Below are 22,857 nucleotides of genomic sequence, written 5' to 3' on the forward strand. Positions count from 1 at the left end.
TCCGTCTTTGGTCTCTCGATTCGAGGCATACAAAAATGGATTTTTCTTCTTCCTCCTAGCATTACTCTCTGCTCCTCATTAGTTTTGAAATGCTATTTGAGGCCGGATATCAGGTTTCCGGTCTCAGATTACGTTTCTTCAAGATACTAATGGTTGGCTGAACATTTGGACAATTCTCTATGCTTTACAGACTGCAAATGGCAATCACCGCTATCGGAATGAACGCACACGAAGACAGGCATCTTGCTCTAGATGTAACCAGTGAGCGTTCACAAGTGGAACATCTCAAATAGTGAACAACACACGCTAACACTCAGGGACCGCACACAAACAAAGAAGCGTATGAAAGAAAGCACTCCAAAGATTCAAAGTCGTATCTTGGTAATCCACTTCCAAAAAACACATCGTACGGATCCTGGCAGGATAAAATAAATATTTATTATATTTAGTTGACTTGATGCAAGACACTGCATACATCATAAGCATAATAAACCCGATTTTTAACTGTAAATAACAAGATAAAGGAAATGGCATCTATTACTTTTTGCAAGACAATGAGTATTTTTATTTTTTGTTTAAGGAATGAGGCCCCCAATATAAAATTTTGCACCAAACTCGATTTTGTGTAATATTTCTGGTTGGATAGTTTTCAAAGAGCATTAAAGAGAAAATTAAATATACAAGTTTCAATTTTTAGGCGGGTTAGAGTATATGTGAAAAGCAGGTGCTTTTCACATAGGTGCATCGACACAAAACTGTCGATACACCTAAAATTCATTAGACCCATGAAAATCTGCTAATTATTATTTCTTTTATATATATAATCACATAGGCTATCCTATACAGCAAATTGTAGCTAAAGCACTGGGTATTATGTTCATTGCAGCGTGGTGATCGGAGAAAAGTATGGGCAGTATGGCGGATACGCAGAAACGAAATGCTCTTGGTTCGTGATAGAAGTCGTTGCTTTTTTGTCTTTGTTATATATAACAAAGAACAAATGTTCGACTCTCAGTAGACAGATTTTGATGAAATTTTATATATAACTCTTTCTGCAATATTTGTCGACCTAGCTCAAATTTCATTAAAATCAGGAAAACTGAGATCGATACCATCAGTGCATGTTTTGTAAGTACGTGGAAAGGTTTCATGATCAACTTTGATTCGACAGTCCCCAATCCGCCCAAACAAAAATTTAGTTTGGGATTATCAAGCATCACCCGAGACGGAGAAGTTGGATCGATACCAAACTTTCAGTATGCCTTTCGTTGGTGCCAGGGAACCGTTTAGGAGCACTGCAATTTCATATAATAAATGAAAGTATGTTTTGAGCATTATTGGAAAACGAAAAATCGGATCGAAACGCATCATATCCAGTTCTTTCCAAAACTTCAGAACGTATTTAGAATATTCTTCGGGATTTTGTACGAAATTTCATGTCGATAAGTTAACACAAAGTACACCAGTTGACCAATTTCACCCAGCCCAAAAGCTGCTACATAAATCCTACCTCATGGCTACCAAACAGCTGCTAGAAGAGCTTATGGAGTTCTGTCATTATACACAGGGAGCAGCAGGGAAAAGGAGGTGATTATCCCGTTTATAAGACAATGGTTAGGCCACATATTGAGTACACATACAGGTTTCGAGGCCTCAATTTAGGATGGATATAGATCTGCTGGAACGGTGCAGAGAAGGGTAAAGAGATTGATAAGGAATATCAAGAAAGGCGTCAGCTCTGCAAACTGCAGCGTCTGCAGACTGTCATCTGCGAGCAATTAGTATTGGATATATAGTGGAAAGAAGATATAGACTTTTTCTGCACCGGAAAAAAAAAAGAAAAAGAAAGTAGATTAGAAATGCAATTGACTTTTGAATTTTTTCAAAGTAATTATGCAATTGACTATGCATTTCTGCAAGTAACTATGCAATTGACTTTTAAATTTCTTCAAATTGTCACCCCGATTACCTTCAGAGGCCACTTCTTCCAGTAATCAACGATAATCAATAGGTGATCTGAATGGAGGTTGAGAAAATGAAATGAGATACTTTTTGAAATTAGACTTGAACTTCTGTAGATTGTAATTTTCGTATGAAAGAAGGTTGCTCCAGAAAACGGAAGTTGAATGAATAAATGAGGAAGAACGAAGTTGGTTGAGTTTGAAGGTTGGACAGTAAAAGGACGTTAACTGATTGCGGCACGTGTTCGGACTGGTTTGGAAGAAAGAGCGGAATTATAGAAGCCAATTCAAAACAGTGTCCATGGAAGTGCCTATAGAAAAGGCATGCAGCAGAAACAAAATTTAATGTTCATATTCGACCGCTCTTCTCCGCCCATGTGTATTATGTTCATAAAGGTGCTTCTGTTCGCTGGTCAATTTGTCTGCTTTTCTGGATGAAAAACCAAAGTTTGCAGGGCCCTTACTATCCGTCTGAGACCAACTAACTCATCCACGGAGTCAAAAAAGGCATAAAAATTCTTCGTGTTACTGACGGGATTTGAACCCGAGTCTTTTCCACCCAGTGTGCAGAAAACGGGATTATAAGTACTATGCTACCAGCGCAGACTGACCATAGAAGGTAGAAAGAGAGAAGTGTATTATTGTATTTAGCAGTCAGGCAGTCTTTATTATGGTCAGTTCAAACGAGTGAACTGCAGTACTCTCACAAGAGAGAGAGAGAGCCCTTCTTGTGTTGGCTGCAATAAAATTGCTCATTAGGCATTCTGCCTGTCCCTCCGGGGGCGTATTTCTGAATCAATGTGAAAGGTTACCAGTGTGATAAGATATCACATTGGTAACCTTTTGGTTTTGCAATTTTCTACAATTTTTTCTGCACTCTCTGACTATCATCGAGGGTAGCACAGTGGTTAAAATCACTATCTTCCTGCACTAGGTGGAAAAGCCACAAGTTCTAATAGTGTCGATGACACTACAAATTTTTATGGCTGTTTTCACTACATGGTTAGTTAGTCTAAAGCAAGGGTTGCGCCGGTTTTTAGTTTCCAGAAACTGGGCTTTTTTATCCAACAAACAGCAAACTGACCGAAGAATACAAACAATTAGAGAACACAATATTCGGACGCCTCATAGCCTTATTTGCTTTTGCGCTTAAATACATGTATTTAACTTAACAAGCTACTTTCATATATCTTTGGTATCGATATCTAGGTTTTGAACTTGTTATAGGAAAAAGCCTTATTTTTAATCGGTTTATAACATTCTCAGACATGAAGCTCTTCATGTTTTATCATACAGTACACAAACAAATTATTATTAAAATTATGGATTCAACGAGTACGAAACTTCTGGTCATCCAAGAGGCAAAGTTCTCCCCACTCCTCCCTCCCTCAAGAAAAGCTGCACTGCAGCTGCCTAACCAGTGTAAAGATACTAAAGTGTCCTTATCTCTCCTAAGTCTCTTCCACTTCAAATGAGTTTATATGAAGTGGACTGCGCTGTTCAGAGAACAAAAACGCGACTTTTTGTGCGTATATCGTGACCTAGTGAACAATTTGCGATGATAAAAGTTGCAAATAAGTGTCTGCCCGATAAAAAGGGATAAAAAAAAATGGTTCCATTAAACAGGCAAATAATTACGAGCGAAGGAACTTGCAAAAATTTAGTGGAACGTGATTTTTATGGGGCAGTTAATTATTAGGAAAATAACGCCAGTGGACTTTTAAAACCATAAAGGATGTTTTTATTTCAGAAATTTTAGGGTATACTGCAGGGAGAAGAGTCATTATCTCGGCGTGCATTTAAGGATTAATGAGAATAAATTAAAAGTTCCTATCAACTGTGGACAGTAAGTGCGAAGACCAAGTTGCTCTCAACCATGTTGTTTTGCAATTGCATCTGAGTTCAGGTGACCGTACATTTGATAACCTAACATCGCTTCAGTGCATCCTGTAATGTGCATGTGGACACATGGATTAATAAAGGGCAGAATATTGCTGCGCGCTTATCAGTCGGCAAATAGGACTTATTTCGAGACCATTTTCAGCATATAAACAGCACGATTATGCCAATGCACAGCAATAATGGCACTCAACAAGGCCAGAATGCGAAACAGCAGCAATTTTTGGCCAAAAATGACTCCCCTCTAACTAAACTATTATATTAGGGTCATCCAGAAAGTCACTTCAACTACCCATTTGTATTGTGTCTGTAAATTGCGTGAGTTCTTTGGTCGATTTGCCTGCTTTGCTGGACAAAAATTCCCAGTTTGTCCAGGAAACTCTCCTCTACCATTTGAAAATTATGAATTTACAATACAAACACCGAAGGAAGTAAAGACTGCAGATCCTACTATAAAGCTGTAAACTAGGTAATGTGAAGGGATAGAAAAATTAACTCGCGCGGAAAACAAGTTTATGCATAGGTGTATAAACTTGTGTATAAACTGACCTACAAAAGGAAAAGGAGCAAGATTCTTCCGGGTAAATTCCCGGCAACCACGGAATCTACAATTTGCTAGCACCTCATATAGCCTTTGTTACCATGGGAAATTTAAGCATTAGCCGCCGCTTATGCTTAAATTTCGAGTACTCATTTAGGGATTTCGTATCCGTGTCACAACTGATGACGGACAATATAGTTTCGACTATATATATATATATATATATATATATATATATATATAGTTATTATAGTAAAAGCACAATAAGTACTATACAGATGCGAACGTGTAGAACGTGTAGGCCTACAAGGCCAAACCCTGGAAATAAACATATGATTAGTAATAAAATATAAATATATAATACAATGGTGATTATATAGTTAACTATTGGTGTATAGATACATTGAAAGGGACTTTTTCAACGGCTAATACAATAGTGATTGTATTAGCCCTAACCCTCTCAATATATCCCACCAATAATTAACAGAGCTATCTGTTTCTGATACAGTGTCCAAATCTTTGGACACTGTTAAACAGGCAGATGGCAATCAGAAACAGATAGCTCTGTTAATTATTGGTGGGATATATTGAGAGAGTTAGCCCTTGAAAAAGTCCCTTTCAATGTATCTATACACACCAATAGCTCAGACATAATCATCATTGTATTATATATTTATATTTTATTACTAATTATATGTTTATTTCCAGGGTTTGGCCTTGTAGGCCTATATGGGCTATTTTAGTCTTTATAAATTATTTTGGCCTTATGGCCTACTGTAAGCTGTATACTGTTGTGTTCATATACATGTTCAGCATCTGTATAGTACTTATTGTGCTTTTACTATAATAACTAGATTACAGTCTGATGTAATGTACAATCTGCTATTGATGGCATTAATCTGATCTGGCTTATAATTTTTATATTCATCCCTATTGTTTATATATATATATATATATATTATGTGAGGTAAAAGTTAGGTAAAAGTAATAAAAATAAATAAATATGGCTATGTAGCTATCATTAGAGGCAGCAAATGCACATCCTCCACATGATGCCTAATTATATCTGATAATTAAAATAAATATGATATTTAAATAAAATCATCAGCCAGTAGTACGGCAATAATGCAGAGCGAAATTGAAACGCAAAATAATATAAATAAACAAACAGGGAAGGGAAAGTAGAGATAATAGGACAAAAAGGTAGTCGATAATCCCCTATATAATTTAGTCAATTAAGTCATTAAACCCAATTAATAAAAAACGATATAAATTTAAATAATGCCAATTATAAATAATTTAGCGGTACCGCCCTTGAAGGTACCAGTTCCAAAAGACGTGAAATATCACCAAAAAAGGGTTAAAGAAACTACCAAAAAACTAAAATATCAAAATAATAGACTGACCATCATGCCCCTTATCGACAGAGGACCACGAGGCCAATAATGGTCATGGAATCGCTGCATTTCAATCGTCATACAAATCATCGCAAAGGCAGAAATATCGAAGAACCAAACCACCCCTCCATTCTCCGATAGATCAACCAATGCAGAGGATTTGCATGGCGGTGGTCCTTATGCAGCGAAAAATAATCTATAGAACAGACAGCACTCTTGATCAGAGCCACACCACTGACATAATGCAAGCTTAACCAGCTTATATAATAGAAAGGAAAAGAATAGATGGCGGCACAGGTGCTGCTTATTTAGCATAACAACCCACTACTACCACTCATTTATATTATGTGAGGTAAAAGTTAGGTAAAAGTAATAAAAATAAATAAATATGGCTATGTAGCTATCATTAGAGGCAGCAAATGCACATCCTCCACATGATGCCTAATTATATCTGATAATTAAAATAAATATGATATTTAAATAAAATCATCAGCCAGTAGTACGGCAATAATGCAGAGCGAAATTGAAACGCAAAATAATATAAATAAACAAACAGGGAAGGGAAAGTAGAGATAATAGGACAAAAAGGTAGTCGATAATCCCCTATATAATTTAGTCAATTAAGTCATTAAACCCAATTAATAAAAAACGATATAAATTTAAATAATGCCAATTATAAATAATTTAGCGGTACCGCCCTTGAAGGTACCAGTTCCAAAAGACGTGAAATATCACCAAAAAAGGGTTAAAGAAACTACCAAAAAACTAAAATATCAAAATAATAGACTGATGGTCATGATGGTCATGATGGGCATGATGGTCAGTCTATTATTTTGATATTTTAGTTTTTTGGTAGTTTCTTTAACCCTTTTTTGGTGATATTTCACGTCTTTTGGAACTGGTACCTTCAAGGGCGGTACCGCTAAATTATTTATAATTGGCATTATTTAAATTTATATCGTTTTTTATTAATTGGGTTTAATGACTTAATTGACTAAATTATATAGGGGATTATCGACTACCTTTTTGTCCTATTATCTCTACTTTCCCTTCCCTGTTTGTTTATTTATATTATTTTGCGTTTCAATTTCGCTCTGCATTATTGCCGTACTACTGGCTGATGATTTTATTTAAATATCATATTTATTTTAATTATCAGATATATATATATATATATATATATATATATATATATATACTGCCCTGCCATTAATATCGAACATCTGCCTTCCTTTAGACAAAAAAAAAAGAGCTTTGTTTTGTAATGGAACCTTTTGCTTTTATGATGGCCTTTAATCTTCGCGGCATACTCTCAACCAGCTTTTATAAATGTCAGGTGATATGTTCCTCCACTCGGCCTTTAACGCAGCCACCAGTTCGGCCTTGTTCTTTGGGCAATCTCGACGTCCACGTACCCGACGATCCAATACATCCCAAAGATGCTCGATAGGGATCAGCCCTCTGGGCTGGCCAATCCAACTTTTCTACACCCATGTCCTCAAACTACTCAGTTACGACCCGAGCAGTATGGCATGGCACGTTCTCTTGCTGATACAGGTATGGGGCCTTCCCCAAAGTATTGCCATAATATTGAAAGTCCAGGGTTTCCTGTTATTGCGGTATTGCACAGCATTCATAGTTTTGTCGATAACGACTAATGAGCACAAGCCAAACCATGAAAGGAGCCCTATACCATGACACTGCCTCCACCAAACTTCATTGTTGGGAGGATACATTCAGGAAGGAACTGTTCCCCTGGCATTCGTCACAGTCAGGAACGGCCATCAGACTGGTAGAGCGCGAACCTCGACTCGTTGTCTATGGGACTGTTTTCCACTGCTCTACAGTCCAGGATTCGCACTCTTACACCATGTTAATCGGCGTCTAGCATTTGTCGAAGTGATCAATTCTGTTGAACGTGTTATCTTGTATGCCCACTTTTACAATTGTCTGTTCGAAGCCCAGTGTGCATATTTATAGCAGGTTCTGTGATGTGTTGCATGCATAGGACCTGTTTCCCCATCTATGGAGGGATGTCTGGATATTAACGGTAGGGTAGTGCATATATATAATATCCCCAATTTCAACATAAAGCTGGAAAGTTTATATCTTAGTGCCATTAGTCTTGCTATTTAATATGTATATATATCTTTTATATTTTTAATCACAAGCAAGAAAGGTTATTGTTGTAATAGGGTTTTAAGAGCGACTAAGGCCATATTGTTCCGTGTTTGCTGTCTGTAAATCGTGTGTATTCTGTGGTCGATTTTCTGTTTGCTGAACGAAAAACCCGAGTTTCTAGGAGAAAAAACCATGCTACCCTCGCCTGGGCCCGACTAGCTCAGACACGTGAAAAAGGCCCATAAAAATTCTTTCCGTAATCGACGGGATTCGAACTCAGGTCTTTTCACCCGGTGTAGGGATGACAGCTATACTACCAACTGTGCGCCTCGCACAGTTGGTAGGATCCAAGGGCCACAATGGCGCCTAGTTTGAGGTCTCTTGGTTCAGTGGATGAATAACTCCCCGCTCTCCTCTCCATAAATTCCCAGCATCCCCAATAAGACATAAGACAACCGGAAAATAAAAATATTTAAAAAAAAGTTGCGTTTTTTTTAAATTTAGTCTTCTTCCATGGGCCGTTTTAACGCATGGGTGCACCCGGAGGACTCCAGGGACTTCGGCCTACTGGGGGCCTCATTTAGGGTTAGCAATGCGATAAGAGAGACCCAGAAAAAAAATTAAAACAAAATAATTTAAACTGAATAGGGGCCACATTTGGAAATTCGCCGTGGGGAGGGAGAGTTCTTAAAACGGCCCTGTTTCTTCCTCCAACTTTTCATCCTTTATATTCCGTCAACGACTGCACACGAACTGTTCTATAGTTTTATTTTATTTATTTTTTTTTTTCAGCGATGTGAGGAGGGATGTAAAGGTTTTATTTCCATTAATGCGTTTGTAGCCTATATTGATATGCATTGAGACACACTGAAAGAAACAGGTCACCCATTCATTACAAAGTTCGGTTGTTTTAAAATACCATATTTTACTAGTAAACTCTTTGAAAAATTAAGTTTCCCAAAAAGTAAGCTTCCTTCTTTCTTTCTTAGAAAACATAAAATGAATTTCTTTTTTCTTATCAAAAATGATAAATAACTTTTTACTAAAAACTCATTCAATATTACTCAATCTTCTGTAGTAATGTCCTTCCCATCGTGTATTGCATTTGTCCAGCCGTGAAGGACATAATATACTTTTTCATGTGTTACTTATAGGATATGGTACATTCAATAAAGATTTATTACTAGGTAAGTAAAAAATTATTCAATATTGGATAAACAATGGATACTGGACCGTCATGAATCGACAACTGCTGATGAATGTTGTTTCTTACGAGCAAAAAGAACTGTCATATTGGGGCCAGCCGAGAATCAATATACAATATCTAGGTATGTATTATAACTGTAAATTGTATGTGTTCTCTGATTGGTTTCCGATTGGAAAACCACGAGTTTCTGGGGGGAGGTAACCTTGCTACTACGGGATTCGCACTTGACAATTTCCTACGGGCAGAGGGACAACTGCCAGTATATGCAGAAGGTGCTGTAATGTTCGGAACACAAACAAGAGCCCATAAGACCTCACTCCAACGAAATAACCAAATCTTTCCAAAAATCACTTTTTGGGGATTCGCTATTCTTTCTCACATCTCACCAGCATAATGCCCTCGTGGGTAGCACAGTTGGTAGGACCGCCTTCCTCCCCCACACGAGGTGGAAAAGACCTGAGTTCGAGTGCCGACAATGACGTGAGGAATTTTTATGGGTCTTTTTCACAACGTGGCTGATTTAGTTCGTCTCAGGCGAGGGTAGCATGGTGTTTTCTCCAGGAAACTCTGGTTTTTCGTCCAGCAAACAGAAAATCGACCACAGAACACATGCAATTTACAGACAGTATACACGGAACAATATGGCCTTGGTTTCTGATGCTCCGAAAACCTTATTGCAACAACAACTAGAATGTCGATGGCACAATGAACCAACGGATATTAGAGAATTACTAGTTTATTTTTATTCCAAAATTGGTATACATGTTTTACTGGGTTCGCTCTGCTGTGTATTAATACGAAAAGATGAAAACTGTGAATAACTGAAAAGGCAACAAAGTTGAAGTGAATACCAATGAACAAAGAACCCTATAATTAGTAAATAATGACTATCATTAAACAGAACCGGTCCATAGTTTAAATACTTAACAATAGCCAAGTTTACTTCTTTACACCTGATCACAAACGAAAGTACCATTAGAGATGTAGCAGGACAGAGTGACCTCGTTGGGCTCACTCAAGGCCGCAAATGTTTCGCATTAACTAAACACACAATGCCATTCTAACATCTAATTTTAGATGGTGGAGATATTTCTCCTTTCAAGTTCCGGAACGTACTTATCTGTTAATTAACTCAATGCAAATAAAGCGAAGTTTCTTTTTAATAAATAATGATCAGAGGTGTCCAACGTTTGCCGAATAGAGTGCAGGCATATAGGAACAAGAGCCAAACAACTACTACGGATACGCTGTAATGATTTCGGAGATGGAGGAGGGAGTTTTAGTAACCAATCGAGATCCTGTTCAACGCAAGTTCAATTTTAGATACGTTTTATATTATCTAAAATAATACTATGTCGGTTTCTTTCACGTGGAAGAAACCGGCATATCATTATTTAACGTCCATTACAGAAACCGTTGAAAGTGGTGGCCGTATGTTCCTCACATACACTGAGTTGGCTCTTTATTAGGTACATCCACTAATAGCAAGCAGGTCCCCTTAAGTCTTCAGAGAAGTCTGGAATCGACGTGGCATAGACTCGACTGAGGTGTCGAAATGTGGCACATGGATGCTGTCCATGTTCACTCAGCTGCTTCCCACACTTGTCGAAAAACGGATAATTGCGGATTTATACTCCGTGGAACACATACCTATGCATCCTACAGATGCTCAATTGGATTGCGACCTGATGAGAGCGGAAGTTACCGCAGTACTCTGAATTCATTCTCATGGAACCATCCCTTGGAACCAGTTCTATACAATTGTGGCCGTGTGACATGGCATATTATCCTGTCGAAACGTCAGACATATGCACTGTAACCATAAAACGGATGCGCCTGGTCCGAAACAATTTCAGATAACTTGTGGCACATTTTATTGTTGCTCCAATGGTACCAAAGGGGCTCAATGTTCACCACAAAAACATCCCCACACCATTATAGTATCTTGCATTGCTGACACCTAATAGGTTGGGGGGGGGGACATGGACCTATGCTATTTTCGCCATATTCTGGTCCTCCAAACAGCGAGACACAAAAGGAACCAGGATTCATCAGAGCAAGAAAAGGCAACATTTTTCCATTCCTCTCTCTACAGTTGGTCTTCCTGAGTACACCGTAACCGTACCTTCTTGTATTTGGTATATAGGAATGGAACCCGGTTCGGTTGTCGGCTAGGATATCCTATCAGTGACAAGGTATGACGAGTTGAGCGTTCTACAATGCCTCTTTAGTTTTGTTGTAGTAAGTTATTTGACTGAGTGTAGCCTTTTTTATCGGTCCTCTCAGCCTCTCGCATCAATCAACTGATTCCAATCACAGGATCGCAGTTGGTTCGATGTTATTTGCTTATTCGTCAAATCTTGATACACTAAAAAGGGATGTACCTGTTACACTAATTGTATGCTGAATATCGAGCTAGTAGCTCTTCCAGTGAATCAAGATGACTTGAATACATGTCTTTTACCAATCACCATAAAAAGAAATCAGGTGGGCTAAGATATGGACTTATTGGCGGCAATAATTTTTTTTAGAAAACAGCTGCCCGAGAAACATGCACGCTAACAAAGTAATATTGTCTTGTTTAAACTGCGCTACCTCTTAGGGAGTTCATCTGGTGGTGATTTCCGAAAATGTTTGCCCAGTTGGAAACGTAACACTCACGGTTGACTGCATCATTGAAGAAAGCAACGTAGAACTGTTCCAACTTTCAGAATGTAGAACAGTCTCGATCACATTAAATCCTACGAACTAATGAATTATTCCAAATGGAAACAAGACTTGCATGTTCCATTAATCACTGGAAACGCTGGTGGTTTCGTTACAGCAACTGGTGTACTGTGGTGAGTTTGGTTTCCAAAATGAGAGAAATTAGCTCTTTCATTTTGAGTTGAGCAAAATTTGAAATGCGCCATACTTCTTTAAACGTAGTAAATAATGTCGCACATTTCAATCGTGTTTCAATGTGCAAAACTGAAATCAAAACAGTTCCGTTAGAGGTGTACTTCTTTTTTTTTTTTTTTTTTTTTTGTCCTGCCGAGTGGATACTCAACTGGAATATATTGTAAATTGTATTTTAAGGAATCATATAACTGTGAGCATTATAGATAAATACAGAAAAGGATAAAGCTCCAGACAATCTGTCCGTTCCACAATCGATTTTAATATACGAATCGTGTAAAAAAAGTAATGTTATTTAAAATCAAATGGAAGGGGATGCGCTTGCCAACAGGTGGGTGCAAAACAGTGTTTGAAAAGTTATTGTTAAGTCGGGCGCACATTAGAGGAACAGCTGAACTCTGTAATAGTTCTCCCTTCTCTTTCGGATTGTTATAAAATATCGGAGTTCGTGTCAGACGAGGATTAAATATGTTTCGGTGCCGTAACGATATCCGGATGACTGTTGACATTTCAAACCAATGAAAGCGTTGAGAGAAACCGTGTCGGAAAAGCAGCTTATGAATTAACGCCGGATGAAGAAGTTGTTACGATGGTTGTTACGGAATTTACTTGTGTCCGGGCTGCCGCACCATAGGAAACAGCGCGTGCATAACCGGAGTCCTGAAACACGACACCGATATAACTACGTGTGTACCATTCCATCAACACCTGGCACAAAGATTCCCGAGAAAATCGATAAGATCCGGAGCAAATCATCGACAATTGCTGTCACCGCTACAAACGAAACACTCCTCCAATAAGTAACGAACTTGAAAACCACTTCAGCATCTCGAGTGGTAAATAAGCGTTCAACGCCCAAGTCAACAGTCAATCTGCTATCAGCCGATTCTGAGATAAGGAACAGTGATAAAAAATGATTTACTGTGTTTTCTTCAACACATCTTTTCAGCGGAATTTTGGAGAAGCTCGAAGTTGGCCGTCTACAATTTACAATCTAAAGGAAAACAAAATGCTGTGCAAGTGCAGAGTGCACTAACCTGTAGCTCCGAATACACAGTTTCATTTATCCTACATTCGTACCACAGATAAAAATATTACCTTAGTTTCATAATTGGTAAAAAGAAAAAAGCTGGAAGTAATAAGATATCGATTAAAAAATGAAAAGAAATTCCCAAGACACACACACACACACACACAAGCAGGAGCGACAGAGAGATCCATAAAATAAAAGATGAATGTAGGATATTAAAACCAACCAGCATCCAAATAAAGTATAAGTAAAAGTGTGCCTTCTCAACTGTAAAATTAATAATAGAAATTCCTAAGAGCTCGTACAAAAATCCAGAGAGATTGTTACATCTCCAATATACCTTTTAGCAAATAACCAGCATACCTGACAATTCCGATTTTCAGGTCGCCATTAATAACAGCTGAAGTACCTAAAACACCTTCTTGGGGGTTGGAACTAGACACCACTCTTCTGGTAAACCACAAAGGCATCAAGTTATGCACGACCCAATAACAGAAGATACCAAAACACTCCACATTATGTGACGAGGTAGATAATAAACATCAACGACAAATTACAAAAGATTTCATAAAACCATTTAATCACTTCACAGTCATCACGAGACCACTAAAATTATTTCTTTGTATTTAATTCCGTTATGATCTGTTTATTTTACAACTCCTGGACGGCCTAAAGCAGGCAAGTAGTATAAAATCGCACATTTTCGTGTAAATCGATTAGATTCCATTCATATCATCTTCTCAAAAACTTGGAAAATGCATCCTGTAGTTCGCAAATCATCTGCAAATTTGGGGTTGCTATTTTTAGGCTCCAGTTTTAACATAGCAATTATTACAGATGTCTCCAGAATTTAATATGTTAGAAAGATGACAGGATCACATTTAAGATATATGACGAGAGCTTGCTATTTTTTTCGATGTGGAGGTGAGAAAATTATCTAAAGTGATGGTCGTCTTACCTTTCGTGAACCATTCTGTTGTCAAAGCATTCCTTTCGTTTTAATAATTTCATCAGCACTTTTTCGGTCTTGTTTAACAACCACTGTGAGTCTTTTTTATTTCATGAATGAGGCTATATTTCTTCTATAATCTATTTGTTCTTCGAACGGCTAAGTTTAAATTTACAAACGCTTTAATTTCTTTGTCAAGTCATATATCTGTTCAAATTTTGATAGGATCTCTTTTGAAGCTCCTTTAACTGATGTCAAATGCATCTGTAATTACAGAGGGAGAATGTGACAAATACGGTTTATTGCAGAATGATGGACATGAGATGATCTAACATTACATTTTGGTGAATAAATCTTGTAAAGAATTATTCAAGTTTAGTAGCCTTTCTAACATATTTCTCTTAAGGCATCATCTCCCACTCAATAAGTGCAAATCTTGTCATAGGGTTACAGGTTGATGATACATTACTTGTAGCAAATTATATCCATTTGTTGGAATAGTCTAGTAGAGGCGTAGACAACTGGGTCAGAGCTAATTCGCGTATCAACTATTTAATTATCCTTCTGAATGATTTCGATCGTGTTTAGGTCACAGTGAGACACATTATGTGGTCCAACATGCTACAGAGCATCGTTCCAATATTTGGCCACTAGTGTAATTGGAAGGGATGTACAGTATATTATCTGTACTTTTCTTTGTTCGAATTGAAAAAACAAGCAATTCGACCAGATTTGCTTGTTTTTTTTTTTACAGACCACGCAATCTACAGACACAATACACATGGGTATATATAAGAAATGACCGGGTGACCATAATATAATAGTTTTTTTTTTGGTTTGTTCTAACTGAAGAATGGCAGTAATTGCCTCAAGATCCGAGGCAATTAAATGTAGTCATTCTACATTTAATTACACGCATCGCCTCTAAAATATGAATATCACTCTACTTCCTCTTTTACAATATCTTGCGTTTTTAATATCACAGTTTCACTGTCTTCAGTTGTTGCTTCTCGCTAGCTTCTTCACAAAGTACTATGGAGCAGATGTGAGAAACCGCCGGTGGCGACTTCCACAAAACACTGTTTCTCAGTATTTTTTGGATTAGACCAATATCCATTTTTTTTATGAAATGGTGCGAATATGCATCAGCTTTTGAACTTCTCCAATAATCTCCATAACTTCCACCCAACACTTCATCCTCTAAAAAAGAGACCTCAGTGCTTTTCCTTGTGGAAGCCCATCAAGAGATAATACTTTATGCCGCTCACTGTGGAATCTATCCAGGACTGGAGTCTATGAATTGACTTATTTTAATGTTGCACAACGTTCTCTGTATCCTTTGGCCAGCGAAATGCGAATATTGTAATCATTATTTTTATGACATTTCACTTGTGTCATTTTGTATTATATTTTATATTTTAGTTCATGGCACACTGCTCAAAAAAATTAAAAGAACACATAGAAAACGTGGTGTAACTCGTGCAGCTTGCGATGAAGCGGGACAAAATTTGGTATGACCATAGAATAACGATGAAATGAGAAGACAAGACCGTGAGAAACTTCGGACAGGCATAAGGGACATATCTAGGGGTCCTATAAGAATTACCAAAAAGGTCACGTTATAGAAGTCGATACCAGATGCACAAAAATACGGTCACATGACATCAGTACGGCGTATGATCCCTCCAACGGGTAAACAAACCTGAGAGAAGTGAACCATGCTCGATATAAGGGTTTCTATAAGATTCTGTGGCAACCAATCCCATTCTTCCACCAGCACTCACCAAGTGACCGAGGAATTGGCGGTCGGCGTACAATGCGAGGCCCAAGGGCATCCCACACATGTTCGATCGGATTTAAGTCTGATGATCGTGCTGGGCATGGCAGTCGTTGGATATCTTCAGTTTCAAGATATTCCTCCACCACTTGAGCTCTATGTGCAGTGGCGCTGTCGTGCATTAAAAGAAAATCTGCGCTAACCGCACCCCTAAAAAGTTGCATGTAGGGTTCGAGGATCTGTTCTCGGCACCTCTACGCAGTTACGGTACTCCTATCAAAAACATGAAGAGGGGTGCTGCTGTTTATCATTATTCCACGAGAATACCGCCTCCACCGTAAGTATCCCTTTCTCTGATGTTGCAGGGATGGTACCACATTCCTCGTTGTCTCCAGATGAAATAACGTCTAGAATCTGTTAGGCTAAAACGGGACTCATCAGAGAACGGAGCGACACCACGAGTTACACCACGTTTTCTACGTGTTCTGTTAATTTTGTCGAGCAGTGTATTATTATTCTTTTTTTTTCTTATTTTATTACACCTCTCTACACAGGTATAATAAAATACCTGCATCTTTATTTATTATTATAAATAGTGAATTTAAGTTGTAGTTTGCTTTCCACAACTTAAAAATGTTTGCCACAAAGGGTTGCATTATCAGTTTAGTTCTAATTGACATTCTGGGGTTATAATCATTTTTAACTGTATTTCTACAGCTTTGTGAAGGGTAAGTCCGGGTCAGCTCGTCCTAAAGGTACTTCCATTTATATAACTAATTAATTAGAGAGGTTTTCAGAAGAATAATAAACTCGACTGGTCCTAAAAACAGACACCTGTAGAATTCACTTATTTTCTATTAATTTGAAATGTTCTCGAATTTGGTTCATTAGCGTATTCTAACGAAAACCTCCAGTCAACCAGTTCGAGAATATTGCAAACCGATAGAAAAGAAGTGAATTCAAATTGACAGAAAAGAAATGAATTCAAACTGATAAAAAAGAAGTGAAGTGAACTGAATTTAGCGTACCTCCAGTATACTGGAAGGTACACTAAACGTGAAGCGAAAAACACTGGTTAATGATAGATATTTTCAGCCGATGCAAAGTATGTGAATTATTCTAGGACATCAAATTAAAACGGCACATCAAAGATCTTTTAATTAGCTAATAAATTATTCGTTTGAAATCGATTTTTCTTAAATTTCTATCCTTTACAAGAAACTGAAAAAAAAATAAATTCGCTTCAAGCTAAGTAAGTCAGAGATGTCCGCTCATTAATAATTGAAAGTACTGTAGGGAATACAACGGCTTTCATTGTACTCCACTGCAGTAATCATCTTTTCCATGAATGTTAATAATAAACAAGATGAATAAAGGGAAGGGAATCTTTAGAAGTGAATGTTCCTGTGGAATCAAGGATGGAAAAATACGGTCTTCCGCGATCCACAGATAGAACTTATACACAATTATCGCACCGTTATCGAACGAAGGGGAAATTGTCCTCCGAATCACAGCCTTATGAGATGTACGGCTTGTTTGATGCTTGCAGATCTATCAGGAATGGCACATGATATTACCAAGAGCGAAGAATGGAACGAAGAATGGAACTACACAGCGAAAAATGGAACGAATTATATTGGGAATCAGACTGTTAGATAAGAAGAGAAACACATGGATTGGCAGCAAACTCAAGTAAAGGACATTCTTATCAAAACTAAAGAACTAAAATGGTCTTGGGCAGGACACATAGCTCGAAGACATGATGACAGATGGACTAAGAAAATAACAGAATGGTATCCAAGAGGAGCTAGAAGAAAACCTGGAAGACAAAGGCGGAGATGGATAGATGAAATTCATGAGTTTCTGGGTAGTAAATGGATGGCCAGTGCTAAAAACAGAAGGAACTGGAAAGTTGCTGGAGAGGCCTTCATCCTGCAGTGGATTGAAAATGGCTGATGATGATGATGATGATGATTACCAAGAGAGGGTCTTGGTAATATCATGTCTTTGTGTGCACTCAATATAAGGCGCCAACTCAGCATTGTTATGGGCCTTTGTGACAGCTTGAAAAACAGGGTGGCTGCCCTCGAAGTAATTAAATTGGGATCCCATCAAGCTCTCGCTCTCCATATCAACGTCAGAGCTCGCACTTGATCATCAGGCAACACAACGGCAACCCTCAGGGCAGAATGCTGTGGTGCCACAGAAGATAGTTGTTTTCTGTGACTCTGTTGTCAGGGAAATGGGAAATATATTGTGCAAAGAGGATAAGTGGAATAGCACCAGAGTATGACTGCCACAGGCAAAAGTTGATGACGTTGTAGAACAGATATCATCTTTTAAGGGCACAAAGGGTTTAAAGATAAATATCATTGTTGCACACGTTGACATTAAGTGTAGGAGATCTGCACACTTACTTAACAAGTACAGGGCAATGTTGAAAAAAAGTCACGAGTAATGGTTAAATTTGAAGGTGTCTGCAGTTCCGCCCAGACACGACAGGAGCGAGTATATGATGAGAGCTTTGTCAATCAATTCGGCCCTGGAGAGATTATGCAAGACTCAAGGGGCAGAATTTTTCTCAACGTGGTCTGTGCTTGTACACGGATGGGATACATTTAAATAGAAAGAGAACAAGAATATTTGCTGATGTTATCGAGACAGTGTTAGGTGGGTCAGAAAACTGAGAAAAAAAAAATCATTGTTCTTTAGATATCGTTTTTGTTTTGCCAGTTAATTTTTGAAGTTTATTGTCAAAAATATATCTACTATGATCATGTTACAGATGCAAAACGGATTAAAGCAGTTAGTAGTTTCTATTATGATTTGCTCCATTTAATTAGAAATTGTCTCATTGGCTCTAAAACTTGAGTTCAAATCAGTCATCATGACGTAGCAAACATAGATGGAAGTAAAGAAAAGAAAAATCAATATTCGGGCATCATTTTTCATCTGCAACGTTAAATTATACAATCTACCTTTTGCTTTTAAAATTCTAACTAGAACGTTCTTTTAATCTCTCAAAATTCCACATCTTTCATACCTTAACTGTTAGAGGGATTCTATAAATTCAGCGCCTTCGAACAGTGACAGTATAAATGTTTAGAAAAACAAATGAGCGAGGAGAGAGAGAAAGAGATGCTGCATAGACACATCTCGTTGACCAACAGCAGATGACTTTTCAGTTCGCTATGCCAGTCGGTTAAAGCGGATTAGCAAAACGGATGGTCGGCTTAAAGGAACCTTTTGTTTCAATTTACTTCCTTCTTGAGTTACGGCTTCGGGTCTTTAATCTACGGATGCAATTCTAACTTTCTCTTAAGAACAATAGAAGTATCTTTAAATTTTTCTAAGCGCGCCTTAACTACCTGTCCCTTAACTAAATTCGTGGATTATAAGAACAGAATCATGCAGGAGAGTTATAACTTAAGAAAGAGGAGACAATGCTAAACTGAAACGCAACGTAAAAGTTCATTATGGTCATTGAAGGATAACTGGAGAAGGATGAAATGCAAGTCGAATTCCTTTCGGTTAAACGGGGAACGGAAAATAACGCAGACACAAATACAGGAAGCTGAAATTTCATGCGTCATTCTTAGAAAAATTAAGTAAAGAGAACACTTTTACATCAAGCAGGAAAAGCCCAAGCTACAAGCAAAAAGATTGTCTGGAGTGGGTGGGTGGGTGTAGTTCTCGAAAGGTTATTATTACTATCAGTTTATAATGCATTAAGGGCTTATGTCTCAGGCTGCGAGAGAGTTAAACTATATACAAGTTAGTGCAAATGCATCATATTAGTACACGGCCAATTCTAGATTAGCAAATTATTTGCAAAAGCGGCATCGTTTAAGTCATATCTCATATTGTGAATACCTTCACGACGAGTTGCCGTGACATTGCACTACTTCGAATAAGTAACGCTTCACCTAAAGGAGAAGACTATTGTTACTTATTCTCAGTGGATACCACCAACACCCAGACGGCACCGTTTCAGGGCCATTTGGCCCTTCTTCGGTGGGTGGGTAGGTACCCAAGTGATGTAATGATGGCAAAACAGTTATGAAGTATTGTTATACTTCATATTGTTATACTTCAAAACTATTTTGCCATCATTACATCACTTGGGTACCTACCCACCCACCGAAGAAGGGCCAAATGGCCCTGAAACGGTGTCGTCTGGGTTGTGGTATCCACTGAGAATAAGTAACAATAGTCTTCTCCTTTAGGTGAAGCGTTACTTATTCGAAGTAGTGCAATGTCACGGCAACTCGTCGTGAAGGTATTCACAATATGAGATATGACTTAAACGATGCCGCTTTTGCAAATAATTTGCTAATCTAGAATTGGCTGTGTACTAATGTGATGCATTTGCACTAACTTGTACATACTAACAGTTGATTAACAAAATGTTCACCCCCAGTACAGCTAGTGGGCTAGGAGGATGTATAGAAATTTTGAAATATACATTATACACTTTTATACAAATTTTCAGATCTTTACAATATAATTATTGTATAGTAATAACTATTAAATAGATATATACATTTACTTAATTGTATTCATTTTGAAATAACATAGATCTTAATAATTGAAGAGTTAAATACACAGGTTGACTTCTTTATGTTACTTATTCTAACATAACAGATTTATTTATTTTCATTATATTATTGCATTTAATTGTTCATATGATACAAATTTCTGATAAAAACTGCTCAATTTTCACAGCAATCCTGGTGATTTAGTAGTCCAGATTTGGTCTATAATTTGGCTTCTGTAGGTTTTATTGACTTCAAACTTTACCGGATCAATAGAGAAGGTGTTGAGTCGTTTCTCATGAGTACTGTTCTCTGTTCAGTTACACTGTTCTGATTATTTTAAACGTGCCTTTCAAACAAGCTCCACAAATAATAATCGAGCAACGTTAAATCTCAGGAATTTTATTTTGCCTGAAGTTTCTCTTGAAATTGTATCGCGTAACGATTAGCAACGCTGTCTGTGTCACGAAAACGGGTTGCAATCGTGAAATTATTGATTTATTTTATACTGGTAAATCGGGATATTTTTTTCGAAATTCGGCTTTGGGGTTCGCACACGATTTTGAACATAAGAACTGGTCCGCTAGCGCGAGGGTACATAGGTACACGCGCTTCAGTTAGTGTGGTTCGAGCTCACGTAACAGCTAAGTACGGCGATGTTTTTGAATTCTCCCTGTCTTGTGAACTCCTCTGACTTCGTATGGTCCTACCAGAGCACAAACAGAAGATTCATTTATTTCAAACTGGGAATAAGTCACGATGATTTCGTCACGAATAAACTGTATAGATGAGTTTGTGTAAGTGTAACCTAATACTATTCTGCATGCATACGGTATAGCCACGGAGGTGGTTTTTCAAGAATTGTTTGCATAGAGTTTTTTAACCCAGGGTATTTAATTAAAATTTAAATTTTAAATACAATATTTTCTTAAAACTTGTGTATAAAAATACTATTATTAGAGTATTAAAATTCATTGCAAAATTGTCTAAACTATTTTGAAAACAATATCCTGCTAGTCCCTTTCACAAATAAAAACATCACTTCTAGGGGCGCCATCCAGCATCTCGCTTGGGACCTCAAAAAACTTCGGGTCGTTACCACACCATGTAATATACACTGCCCTACGATTAATATCTGGACACCTGCCTTTAGACAAAAAAAAAAGCTTTTATTGTGTCATTTAATATTTTGTGTTGAAACCTTTTGCTTTTATGATGGCCTTCAATCTTCGCGTCATACTCTCAACCAGCTTTTTATAAATGTCAGGTGATATGTTCCTCCACTCGGCCTTTAACGCAGTCACCAGTTCGGCCTTGTTTTGTAGGCGATCTCGACGTGCACGTATCCGACGATCCAATACATCCCAAAGATGCTTGATAGGGTTCAGATCAACACCCTGGGATGGCCAATCCAACTTTTTCACACCCATGTCCTCAAACCACTCTGTCACGACTCAAGCATTATGGTATGGTGCGTTGTCTTGCTGATACAGGTATGGGTATTCCCCGAAGCATTGCCATAATGTTGGAAGTGCATAATTGTCCAGGGTTTCCTGGTATTGTAGAGCATTCATGGTTTTGTCGATAACGACTAATGGGTACAAGCCAAACCATGAAAGGAGCCCATACCATGACACTGCCTTCACCAAACTTCATTGTTGGGAGGATACAACCAGGAAGGAACTGTTCCCCTGGCATTCACCACACCCAGGAACGGCCATTAGACTGGCAGAGTGCGAACCTCGACTCGTCTGTCTATAGGACTGTTTTCCACTGTTCTACAGTCCAGGATTCGCATTACACCATGTTAATCGGCGTCTAGCATTTGTTGAGGTGATCAGTTCTGTTGAACTGTTGAGGTAATTCTGTTGAACGTGTCATCTTACATGTCCACTTTTGCAATTGTCTGTTTGAAGCCCAGTGTGCATATTTTTAGCAGGTTCTGTGATGTGTTGCATGCATAGGACCTGTTTCCCCGTCCATGGAGGCATGTCCGGATATGAATGGTAGGGCAGTATATTTTGGATTTAGTTTATTGTTAACTATTATGGTTGTTGTTTGTTATTTGGTTTTAGGAGCATTAGCAACTAAGGCCATATTTCTCCGGGGATATGCGGTGGTCATTCTCTGACCTTTCCGCATCCTTCGTATTTGGTGGTCACGAGCTCGAACCCCGGGCTAATCAAGAAGCGTGTGCTACTGCCCACCTGGATACGGAGGCGCCTAACTATTATGGATGATTTCGGTAACTCCGAAGGTCATCACGTACCTAAATACATGTTCAAGCATCAAATAAAATTCGTACGCATTACCTGCAATCGATTGCGATCATGGGGATTTTTCTACTCCCACTGAAGACCAAGAGTCGCGTAATCAATCTTAAGTTTGGCTTTATGTTCAACTTAGAGATAAATACTATTATACACGGTTCTACCTAAGTTGGTTTTTAAATTGTACAGCATCTTTTGTATAGCATCCCCTCATCAGCTGGAGGGTGATCGCCATTCCGAAATAGAGATCACTCTCCTTTTCTGCAACAATA

General features: G+C 38.0%; 1 protein-coding gene and 1 pseudogene across 1 annotated transcript in view; one reads left to right on the forward strand and one right to left on the reverse strand.

Moving 5' to 3' along the window:
* The window catches only part of LOC150077673 (uncharacterized), a 372,161-nt gene that overhangs the window by 248,040 nt on the left and 101,264 nt on the right, over positions 1 to 22,857 (reverse strand). The gene's annotated exons all lie outside the window — the stretch shown is intronic.
* Positions 1 to 22,857, forward strand: part of LOC150077674 (coatomer subunit beta-like) — a 217,166-nt pseudogene that overhangs the window by 136,211 nt on the left and 58,098 nt on the right.

This window comes from Mastigoproctus giganteus, chromosome 11, assembly GCF_048544385.1.
Source record: "Mastigoproctus giganteus isolate SK-2022 chromosome 11, ASM4854438v1, whole genome shotgun sequence".
Lineage (NCBI taxonomy): Eukaryota > Metazoa > Arthropoda > Arachnida > Uropygi > Thelyphonidae > Mastigoproctus > Mastigoproctus giganteus.